The sequence below is a fragment of the Coregonus clupeaformis genome, unplaced genomic scaffold (genome assembly GCF_020615455.1).
Source record: "Coregonus clupeaformis isolate EN_2021a unplaced genomic scaffold, ASM2061545v1 scaf1139, whole genome shotgun sequence".
In the NCBI taxonomy this organism is placed as follows: Eukaryota; Metazoa; Chordata; class Actinopteri; order Salmoniformes; family Salmonidae; genus Coregonus; species Coregonus clupeaformis.
In genome coordinates, this window is record NW_025534593.1 from 135,401 (window position 1) to 146,921 (window position 11,521).

Consider the following 11,521-nt stretch of genomic DNA (forward strand, 5'->3'; position numbering starts at 1 on the left):
ACAGACAGGCAGAGGCAGGGGTAGAGGGAGAGCCAGGGGCAGAGGACAGACAGGCAGAGGCAGGGCTAGAGGGCGAGCCAGGGGGCAGAGGACAGACAGGCAGGGCTAGAGGGAGAGCCAGGGGGCAGAGGACAGACAGGCAGAGGCAGGGCTAGAGGGAGAGCCAGGGGAAGAGGACAGACAGGCAGAGGCAGGGCTAGAGGGAGAGCCAGGGGAAGAGGACAGACAGGCAGAGGCAGGGCTAGAGGGAGAGCCAGGGGCAGAGGACGGACAGGCAGAGGCAGGTCTAGAGGGAGAGCCAGGGGCAGAGGACAGACAGGACGAGGCAGGGCTAGAGGGAGAGCCAGGGGCAGAGGACAGACAGGACGAGGCAGGGCTAGAGGGAGAGCCAGGGGCAGAGGACAGACAGGCAGAGAGACAGAAATTAGAATGAGAGGCTTTTTGCTCCCTGAGGTGATAGAATGGCTGCCACACTGGTTTGTATTACATTGAAAATGCCTATATATTTAACAAAAATAAAGTATTTTCTCTTTTACTAGTTGAATAGTTCATGTATGAACAGAATCATTGGTGGCTGAATACATTTTGGTCTTTGGTATTTCTCCCCACATACTACTTTTTAATAGAAACATGATCTAGTTTCATCAATTTGCAATAGAAAGTAGTGTTTGAATTGGCTTTGAATGAATCGTAGACCTTGACCATACATATGAGAAATACCTTTAGTTGGGTGTGGAGAGAAATATCACATTCTGCCTTTACTGATAATAGGCTGTGTGTTAGCGTCTGTTCATTCAGGAATTCCTCCTCAGGGATCTGGGTGATACAGACAACAGGGAGGCGGCGAGGCCGATGTTTTCAGCGAGAGACAGGGTTTTGGTTTTTTCATGTCCTAGAGATGATGTGCACCTTGGTAATCGCAGGGAGATGCCTACAGACAGAGAGAGAGAGAGAGAGGAAGTGTTGCGGCCAGGGACCAGACCTCTGTGTAAGCCAGCTGCCACATTTTCGACCCAACACTGCCTAGACAACGGATATGTTTCGTTTGCACAGGCGGTATAAGGGTTGACGTGTTGGCAGTGGCTGATGCAGCAGAGCCTGGAGACGACGCCCCGGGGAGTACCGGCATGCTGCCTACACACAGCTTGTGACGTGGCAGCATGGTGCCCCTTGGGTGCAGGAAAGCGAGTTGACATCGACCAGTTGCTGTGTTTTGGAGAATCAGGGACACTTTCCATTCACAATACACTGGGTTCCACCCTCGGAGCGCTAGGATTCTCCAAGCGTTTGGCAGGGTGACATACTAGTGTTATGCCCAAAGAGTATCCGTTGCCCGACACTTATTGACATTGACATTAGTATGGCATCATGACACTTGCTGTGGATAGAATACAACCTCTCCCTCAGTTTGCATTCTCCTCACACAAACACCTGGCAGGTGCATCTTCAGGACATCAGAAACCGTCTTACTGGGCACACCATGTCATTATCATATCACCACCATGTCATTATCATATCATCACCATGTCATTATCATATCATCACCGTGTCATTATCATATCATCACCATGTCATTATCATATCATCACCGTGTCATTATCATATCATCACCATGTCATTATCATATCATCACTGTGTCATTATCATATCATTACCATGTCATTATCATATCATTACCGTGCCATTATCATATCATTACCATGTCATTATCATATCATCACCGTGTCATTATCATATCATCACCATGTCATTATCATATCATCACCGTGTCATTATCATATCATCACCATGTCATTATCATATCACCACCGTGTCATTATCATATCACCGCCGTGTCATTATCCATATCATCACCATGTCATTATCATATCATCACCGTGTCATTATCATATCATCACCATGTCATTATCATATCATCACCATGTCATTATAATATCATTACCATGTCATTATCATATCATTACCATGTCATTATCATATAAGTACCGTGTCATTATCATTATCGTTACCATGTCATTATCATATCATTACCATATCATTATCATTATCATATCATTACATGTCATTATCATTATCATATCATTACCGTGTCATTATCATATCATATCATTACATGTCATTATCATTATCATACCACTACCATGTCATTATCATTATCGTATACTTACCGTGTCATTATCATACCATTACCATGCAATTATCATTATCGTATTATTACCATGTCATTATCATTATCATATCATCACCATGTCATTATCATATCATTACCATGTCATTATCATATAATTACCATGTCATTATCATTATCATTACAACGTCATTATCATATCATTACATGTCATTATCATTATCGTATCATTACCGTGTCATTATCATACCATTACCATGTCATCATCATTATCATATCATTACCATGTCATATCAGAGATTCTAAAGGTTGTTAGTTTATTTCTCACCCAAAAGTGTCATCACCGCACTTTTTCCCGGTTTAAATATCCGATTTTATTTATACTTCTGAAAGTGTGCTTGAATAAATACGAATTTTACATTAGTTTGTTTGCATATTTGTTTTTTTCTGGTTATAAAGTTTTAAAAGGCACAATTTTACACATTTTAGACAACGTTTTGTCTGTATTGAAAATGGATTACCGTTGACATAATTCTACCGAAATGTCACCCTCAAAACAACAGTTAACACCAATGACTTGTGCCAGGTCTAAGCAGGGTAAAGGTCAACTTACCTTGCTATTCAAGGAGACATGGGATGTCCAGTGAAAATAAGACATAAGTCAGGGAAATAAGTCAGAGGCGTGAAATGATTAGGTTATGGTACCGACATTCCAGAGGGCTTTTCAACGGGGATATAAAACACATAACTACCCCTGGACAAATCAACTCGATGACATATTCAAAGTGGTAACCAGCGAGTCATCCATGACCCCAGGCTTCCCCCTGCTTCTTGTGTTGTTTATACAGTGGGGAAAAAAAGTATTTAGTCAGCCACCAATTGTGCAAGTTCTCCCACTTAAAAAGATGAGAGAGGCCTGTAATTTTCATCATAGGTACACGTCAACTATGACAGACAAAATTAGATTTTTTTTCTCCAGAAAATCACATTGTAGGATTTTTTATGAATTTATTTGCAAATTAGTTTCTCAATACTTTGTTATATACCCTTTGTTGGCAATGACACAGGTCAAACGTTTTCTGTAAGTCTTCACAAGGTTTTCACACACTGTTGCTGGTAATTTAGCCCATTCCTCCATGCAGATCTCCTCTAGAACAGTGATGTTTTGGGGCTGTCGCTGGGCAACACAGATTTTCAACTCCCTCCAAAGATTTTCTATGGGGTTGAGATCTGGAGACTGGCTAGGCCACTCCAGGACCTTGAAATGTTTCTTACGAAGCCACTCCTTCGTTGCCCGGGCGGTGTGTTTGGGATCATTGTCACGCTGAAAGACCCAGCCACGTTTCATCTTCAATGCCCTTGCTGATGGAAGGAGGTTTTCACTCAAAATCTCACGATACTGTAACGAACCCTGCATCCTGAGTCGGTTCCTGTCGGTGTTGTCAGTTTTTCTGTTCGGGATCTCCTGTTTCCGAGGGTTCTGGAACGCTCCCTGCCTGGTTGCCGGGCGACATTGCTAGGCGGGAGCTCTCATGATTTACCACACCTGCATCCCATCAGCAATCTGCACACCTGGTCCTGATCATCACCCTTTTTAGGCGCTGACCTGACATCCATTCCCTGCCGGATCGTTAGCCATGAACAGTAGGTTTACCAGAGTATCAGTCTTAGAGCTTCTAGCGTTAGTTTTGTTGTTTTGCACCTTGTTGGTTTGTTGTTTACTTACCTCCGTTTTGTTCCATCTGCAGTCACTCGTCCGGAACCTTCATCCAACCTCTGCCTGGTGGTCGGCGGCTGCCGAGCCACGATTGGATCAACCACTGCACCCCCAACAACTAATCAACGCCGCCCGCTCTGTTCCCTGGATTATTCAGCATCACTCTTGAATTTGTAAATAAACACTCACCTTCGTTTCAACTTACCTTGTCCTGGTCTGCTTCTGGGTTCTGGCTTTGTAACTCGTGACAGAACGATCCGGCCAGTAATGAACCCAGCGGACCTGGACTCTGTTCGCCATGCCATTTCCCATCAGGAGAAGATGTTGGGACAACATAGCACGGCACTACAGGAGATAGCGTTGTCAGTTCGGAACCTTTCCACCGGGCTGACGGAGATCCAGGCCCAGCTCAGTTTGCCGGTGGAGAATCCACTACCGGTTTCACCCATCTCGCCTGCCACTTCTGGAGCTGTGTCCGTCCATGAGCCCAAGGTTCCGACGCCGGATAAATATGAGGGAGAGCTGGGAAGATGCCGTTCTTTCCTTATGCAGTGTGGCTTAGTTTTCGATCTACAGCCCAACTCTTATGCCACAGACAAGGCTAGGATAGCCTTTGTTATTGAGTTGCTGCGTGGTCGAGCGCTGGAGTGGGCTTCAGCCGTTTGGGAACGACAGGACACCTGCATGGCTTCATACCAGGAGTTCACGGCCGAGATGAGGAAGCTATTCGACCATTCCGTCCGAGGTATGGACGCAGCTAGGCGCCTGTTTTCACTTCGCCAAGGAACTCGCAGCGCTGCCGACTTCGTGATCGAGTTCAGGACGTTGGCTGTGGAGAGTGGGTGGAATGAGGAGTCTCTGCAAGCGGCCTTTTACCAGGGTCTGTCGGAGCAGCTCAAGGATGAGTTGATCTCCTATCCGGAGCCTAGTGACCTGGACAGCTTGGTAGCCTTGTCTATTCGGGTGGATACCCGAGTTCGAGAGCGAAGGAGGGAGAAGCAATGGGGCCCGTCCAATCGATCAGCTTCTCAGTTCCCAGTCGGGTCGGGTGGTGGACCAGAACACGTCGATCATTCTCCACCACAAAGGATTAGTGGAGAGGTCCTCTCTCCCGATTCTGAACCCATGCAAGTGGGGCGGCACGGGTTAACCAAGGAGGAGCGTCAACATAGACGTAAGACCAACTGCTGCCTCTACTGTGGTAGCTCGGGACATTACATCTCCACTTGTTCCCGGCGGTCGTCAAACTGCCCGGCTCGCTAAAGTTGGGAGGACTTTTAGCGAGCCAGTTTCAACCTCTCAGTACCTCTGTCAGACCCCGTTTCCCGGCTACCCTCATGAACAGGAATCAGAGCTTAGCGATTAACGCTTTTGTCGATTCAGGTGCCGATGGAAGCTTTATGGATGCCGAAGTGGTGGAACAGCTGGGGCTTTCCAAGGAGCAATTACCGGAAGCCATTGAAGCAACCACTCTGAACGGCAGTAGTCTGGCACGTATTACGATGAGGACTGAACCGGTTAAGATGCTGTTGTCGGGGAATCATTCTGAGGTGATCTCATTCTTCATTCTGCCGTCTTCCCATGTCCCTCTGGTCCTTGGATATCCCTGGCTGAAGGAACACAATCCCACGTTCGATTGGGTGACGGGCAAGGTAACGAGTTGGAGCCTTGATTGTCATGCTAACTGTCTCAAGACTGCCTGTTCCCATTCGGTTCCCAGTCAGGTGATTGAGGCTAAACCCCCAGATTTGTCACTGGTTCCCGAGACATATCACGATTTGGGGGAAGTGTTCAGTAAGCAGAGGGCTCTGTCACTTCCTCCCCACCGATCCATATGATTGTGCCATCGACCTGTTCCCTGGAGCTGTCTATCCCAAGGGACGGTTATACAGTATCTCCCGACCTGAACGTGAGGCTTTGGAGACCTACATCAAGGAGTCCCTAGCTGCTGGCCTCATTCGTCCCTCGTCATCACCCCCTGGGGGCAGGATTCTTCTTTGTGGGTAAGAAGGATGGCTCTCTTCGACCGTGTATTGATTATCGGGGGTTGAATGATATCACGGTCAAGAACAAGTATCCCCTGCCCTTGATGAGCTCTGCCTTCGACTCCTTACAGGGTGCTACGGTGTTTACCAAGCTAGACCTACGCAATGCGTATCACCTGGTCCGGATCAGAGAGGGGGACGAGTGGTTGACGGGTTTCAATACACCGATGGGACACTTCGAGTATCAGGTGATGCCGTTTGGACTGACCAATGCTCCAGCGGTATTCCAGAGTATGGTGAACGACGTCCTGAGAGATATGATCGGTCTCTTTGTGTTTGTTTACCTGGATGACATTCTGATCTTCTCGAAGGAACCTTCCGACCACGTCCAGCATGTCCGACAGGTTCTGCAGCGATTGTTGGAGAATCGCCTGTTCGTTAAGGCCGAGAAGTGCGAGTTTCACGCCCACACGACATCCTTCCTCGGGTACATCATCTCCAGGGGAGAGATTAGGATGGACCAGGAGAAGGTTAGAGCGGTTCTGGAATGGGCCCAGCCCGGTGCGAGATTGCAGCTCCAGAGATTTTTGGGGTTTGCGAATTTCTACCGCAGATTCATCCGGGATTACAGCCGTGTGGCCGCTCCGTTAACTGCCTTGACTTCCAGTATCAGGACCTTCAAGTGGAATCCGAAGCGGATCGAGCGTTTCTGGATTTGAAGAGGCGATTCACCAACGCACCGATTCTCTCTCAACCGGACACGGCCCGTCAGTTCGTCGTTGAAGTGGACGCGTCTGATGTGGGAGTTGGCGCCATCCTGTCGCAGCGATGCTCCACGGACAGTAAACTCCATCCCTGCGCCTACTACTCTCGTCGTCTTTCGCCTGCGGAGAGGAACTACGATGTGGGTAACCGGGAGCTTCTCGCGGTGAAACTTGCCTTGGAGGAGTGGCGCCACTGGTTGGAGGGGCGGAGCAAACCGTTTATTGTCTGGACTGACCACAAGAATCTTGCTTACGTGCAATCGGCTAGACGTCTCAACTCCCGTCAGGCCAGGTGGGCGTTGTTTTTCGGACGATTCAATTTTTTCCCTGACGTTCCGACCTGGATCGAAGAACGGCAAGGCGGACGCCTTGTCCCGGATGTTCTCAAGACGGAGGAGAGTGGGGCCAAGACCGAGACGATTCTTCCCCGGAACTGTGTCGTGGGAGCAGTTATGTGGAAGATTGAGGAGGAGGTTATGGCGGCCCTTCGACGCAACCCGGTCCCGGTAACGGTCCACCCGGTCGGTTGTTTGTGCCTGAGTCGGTTCGTTCTGCTGTCCTCCAATGGGCCCACGCCAGCAAGATGGCTTGTCACCCTGGCGTGGCTCGGACGATGGCGTTTCTTCGCAGACGTTTTTGGTGGCCTGCCATGGGAGAGGATACTCGGGGGTTTGTTGCTGCCTGTCCAGTGTGTGCGCAGAATAAGAGTGCCAATCGGCCCAGCTCTGGACTACTTCACCCCTTCCTATTCCTCGGCGACCATGGTCGCATCTGGCCCTGGACTTTGTCACTGGATTGCCCTCTTCTGAGGGGAACACGGTCGTTCTGACTATCGTGGACAGATTCAGCAAGTTCGCCCACTTTGTGCCCATTTCCAAGCTTCCCTCTGCCTCTGAGACGTCCGAGATCCTGGTTAGGGAGGTTTTCAGGGTCCACGGGTTGCCTAGTGATATCGTTTCCGACCGTGGTCCTCAGTTTACCTCTGCTGTCTGGAAGTCCTTCTGTTTGGCCATTGGAGCTACGGTCAGTCTCACATCTGGGTTTCATCCCCAATCTAATGGTCAGGCGGAGAGAGCCAACCAGAAGATGGAATCCACGCTACGCTGCCTTGTCTCCGCCAACCCCACCTCCTGGGTCTCTCAGTTGCCTTGGGTTGAGTATGCCCATAATACTCTCCCCTACATCTGCCACTGGGATGTCTCCCTTCCAGTGCCTGTATGGCTACCAACCTCCCTTGTTTCCTTCTCAGGAGAAGGATCTCTCAGTACCCTCTGTTCAGGCCCACATTCGTCGTTGCCACCGGACCTGGCATCGGGCCAGAAAGGCACTCCTTGGAGTTTCTGACCGGTATCAGCTCCAGGCGAATCGTCGCCGGATTCCCGCTCCCACCTATACCATCGGAGATAGGGTCTGGTTGGCCACACGGGATCTTCCTTTACGGACTGAGTCTAGGAAGTTGTCACCGAAGTTCATTGGCCCGTTTGTGGTGGAGAAGGTGATCAATCCGGTTGCAGTTCGACTCAAGTTACCGAGAACGCTCAGAGTTCATCCCACCTTTCACGTCTCCTGCCTCAAGCCTGTTCTCCTCAGTCCTCTGTTGCCTCCTCCGCCTCCTCCTCCTCCTCCTCGGATGATCGGAGGTGGTCCTGCCTATACGGTGCGACGCATTATGGATTCCAGACGGCGGGGCCGGGGTTTCCAGTATCTCGTGGACTGGGAGGGGTATGGTCCTGAAGAGAGGAGTTGGATTCCGCGGCGACAGATCCTTGATGCTGACCTCCTTCGGGACTTCTACCGCCTCCATCCTGGCGCTCCGGGGAGTCCGCCCGGTGGCGTTCGTCGGAGGGGGGTACTGTAACGAACCCTGCATCCTGAGTCGGTTCCTGTCGGTGTTGTCAGTTTTTCTGTTCGGGATCTCCTGTTTCCCGAGGGTTCTGGAACGCTCCCTGCCTGGTTGCCGGGCGACATTGCTAGGCGGGAGCTCTCATGATTTACCACACCTGCATCCCATCAGCAATCTGCACACCTGGTCCTGATCATCACCCTTTTTAGGCGCTGACCTGACATCCATTCCCTGCCGGATCGTTAGCCATGAACAGTAGGTTTACCAGAGTATCAGTCTTAGAGCTTCTAGCGTTAGTTTTGTTGTTTTGCACCTTGTTGGTTTGTTGTTTACTTACCTCCGTTTTGTTCCATCTGCAGTCACTCGTCCGGAACCTTCATCCAACCTCTGCCTGGTGGTGGCGGCTGCCGAGCCATGATTGGATCAACCACTGCACCCCCAACAACTAATCAACGCCGCCCGCTCTGTTCCCTGGATTATTCAGCATCACTCTTGAATTTGTAAATAAACACTCACCTTCGTTTCAACTTACCTTGTCCTGGTCTGCTTCTGGGTTCTGGCTTTGTAACTCGTGACAGATACATGGCCCCATTCATTCTTTCCTTTACACGGATCAGTCGTCCTGGTCCCTTTGCAGAAAAACAGCCCCCAAAGCATGATGTTTCCACCCCCATGCTTCACAGTAGGTATGGTGTTCTTTGGATGCAACTCAGCATTCTTTGTCCTCCAAACACGACGAGTTGAGTTTTTACCAAAAAGTTATATTTTGGTTTCATCTGACCATATGACATTCTCCCAATCCTCTTCTGGATCATCCAAATGCACTCTTCAGACGGGCCTGGACATGTACTGGCTTAAGCAGGGGGACACGTCTGGCACTGCAGGATTTGAGTCCCTGGCGGCGTAGTGTGTTACTGATGGTAGGCTTTGTGTCATGAGCCCTCTCACTCCACCGGGTTACCACCTTAATTGGTTTCCACTATCTTCCACTCTGCTCACCTCTCTCTCTCTACTCAGCCTAACTAGCTCCACCTGTCCCTGCTCTGCTCGGCTCTAATTACTCTGCCAGCTGCGCTGCATTACCCACTAACCTCTCCCAGTATTTAAGGCCCTGTCTTTCAGCTCTCCGGTGTCAGATCGTCTGCAAAGCTCACACCCCGGAACCTGTTTGCTCGCGCTTCTGGCTCACCCTGGTTTTGTGACCCCGGACCTGCCTGGTTTTTGGATACTCTTCTGCCTCAGGAGATCCAGACCTGCTTCTGCCATTACGACTCCTGACTACTCTTCAATCCCGGTAACTCTGACCAGCCTTCTGCCTTGCTACTACGTATTTTGGATTTCCCTTGAACTGTACTGCTGCCTGGTTTCATTCCGCCCCGTTGTGTCTGTGTTTCCTCCCCCCCCCAGGACTTCTGGACCACCAACCACCGGCGTCATCGGACGCATCGCTGCCACTGGGGGGAGGCACAGACCCAGCACATCGGACGGGATAACCCCTGGAGCCTTCACTCACTCCCTACATCCCTTTCCCCTTAAGTTTAAATAAACTTTCTGGTGTGACGCAATTGTGGTCCTCTTGTCGTCTGTCTGAACCGTGACAGTACGATCTGACCATCATGGACCCAGCGCACACTTCCCCCGACATGGAAACCGAAGAACCTGAGCAACCCACCGCCATGCTACGCCTGGAACACACTGAGAGAGAGCTAGGCCGCATGAGCGGCGACATCACCTCTCTGCTTCAGGCCGGCTACCAACAGCATCAGCAGTTCCAGCAGCACCAGCAGCAGTCCCAGCAGCAGCAACAACAACTCGCCATGATCATTCAACTCCTCACCAACCTGACCCCAGCCAGTCTGCCCACCAGCCCTGCCCCCGAGTTACCTGCCCCGGTCATTGCAGCCGCTGCTCGGAACCCAAGATTGGAAACCCCGAGCGGTTCAACGGCGATTCAACCCAGGTCCGGCCATTCCTGACTAGCTGCCGACTTCAGTTCTCCTTGCAGCCAAGGACCTTCGCCACGGAGGGGGCTAAGGTTGGGTATGCCATCACTCACCTGACGGGCCGAGCTCGACTCTGGGGAACAGCAGAGTTCGAACGTCAAACCCCCCGCATGTGCAACCTTCGACCTGTTTGCTGAGGAGATGCTGAAGGTGTTTGACCTGGATTCACCAACCGCAGAGGCGTCTCGTGAACTGTTCAGTATTCGACAAGGCAGACGTACAGTCGCAGACCATTCCATCGACTTCCGAACCCTGGCTAGACGAAGTTCTTGGAACACACCATCGTTGGTGGACGCGTTCTTCCATAGTTTGGCTGACTATATCAAGGACGAGTTGGTCTCCCAGGAACTGCCTTCCACTCTTGATGAAGCCATCGCACTGACTGTCAGGATCGACAGTAGGATACAGACCCGTCGCCGTGAGAGGGGGCGCCAAGGTCCACCTACTACCGGCATTCGGAGAGATCCGACTGGGTTCCTGTCATCTACTGCCACTCACCCAGGTCAGCTTGATCAGTCTGAGCCTATGGAGATTGGGCGAGCCTCTCTCACTCCTGCAGAGCGCCAGCGACGCTTCACCTCAAACCTCTGCCTCTATTGTGGAGGTGATGGACATCGTGTGGTAACCTGCCCTTTAAAGGGCCGAAGCTCACCGGGCATAGGGGGAGTCCGGTTGAGTTCAATGACCATCCAGTCCTCCGACCGCAAACCCCTGCTGCAAGTTCACCTCCGCCTCCCTGACTCAACTCACACCCTGGCTGCTCTGGTGGATTCTGGCGCCGAAGCCAACATAATGGACATCAAGCTGGCACGCCAACTGGGACTGGAGAACCTCCGTTTGACACCTCCTATTCCTGCCCGGGCACTGGACGGACACTTACTCGGATCGGTCACTCATGTCACGGCCCCGGTCTCGATGGGTCTGTCCGGAAACCATCAAGAAACTATCCAGTTTCACCTGCTCCCCTCTCCAGGCCAACCCCTCATCCTGGGTTACCCATGGCTCCGCCGGCACAACCCTCAGCTCGACTGGGTGACCGGGGTGATCAGGGAGTGGGGAGAGGACTGCCACCGAACCTGCC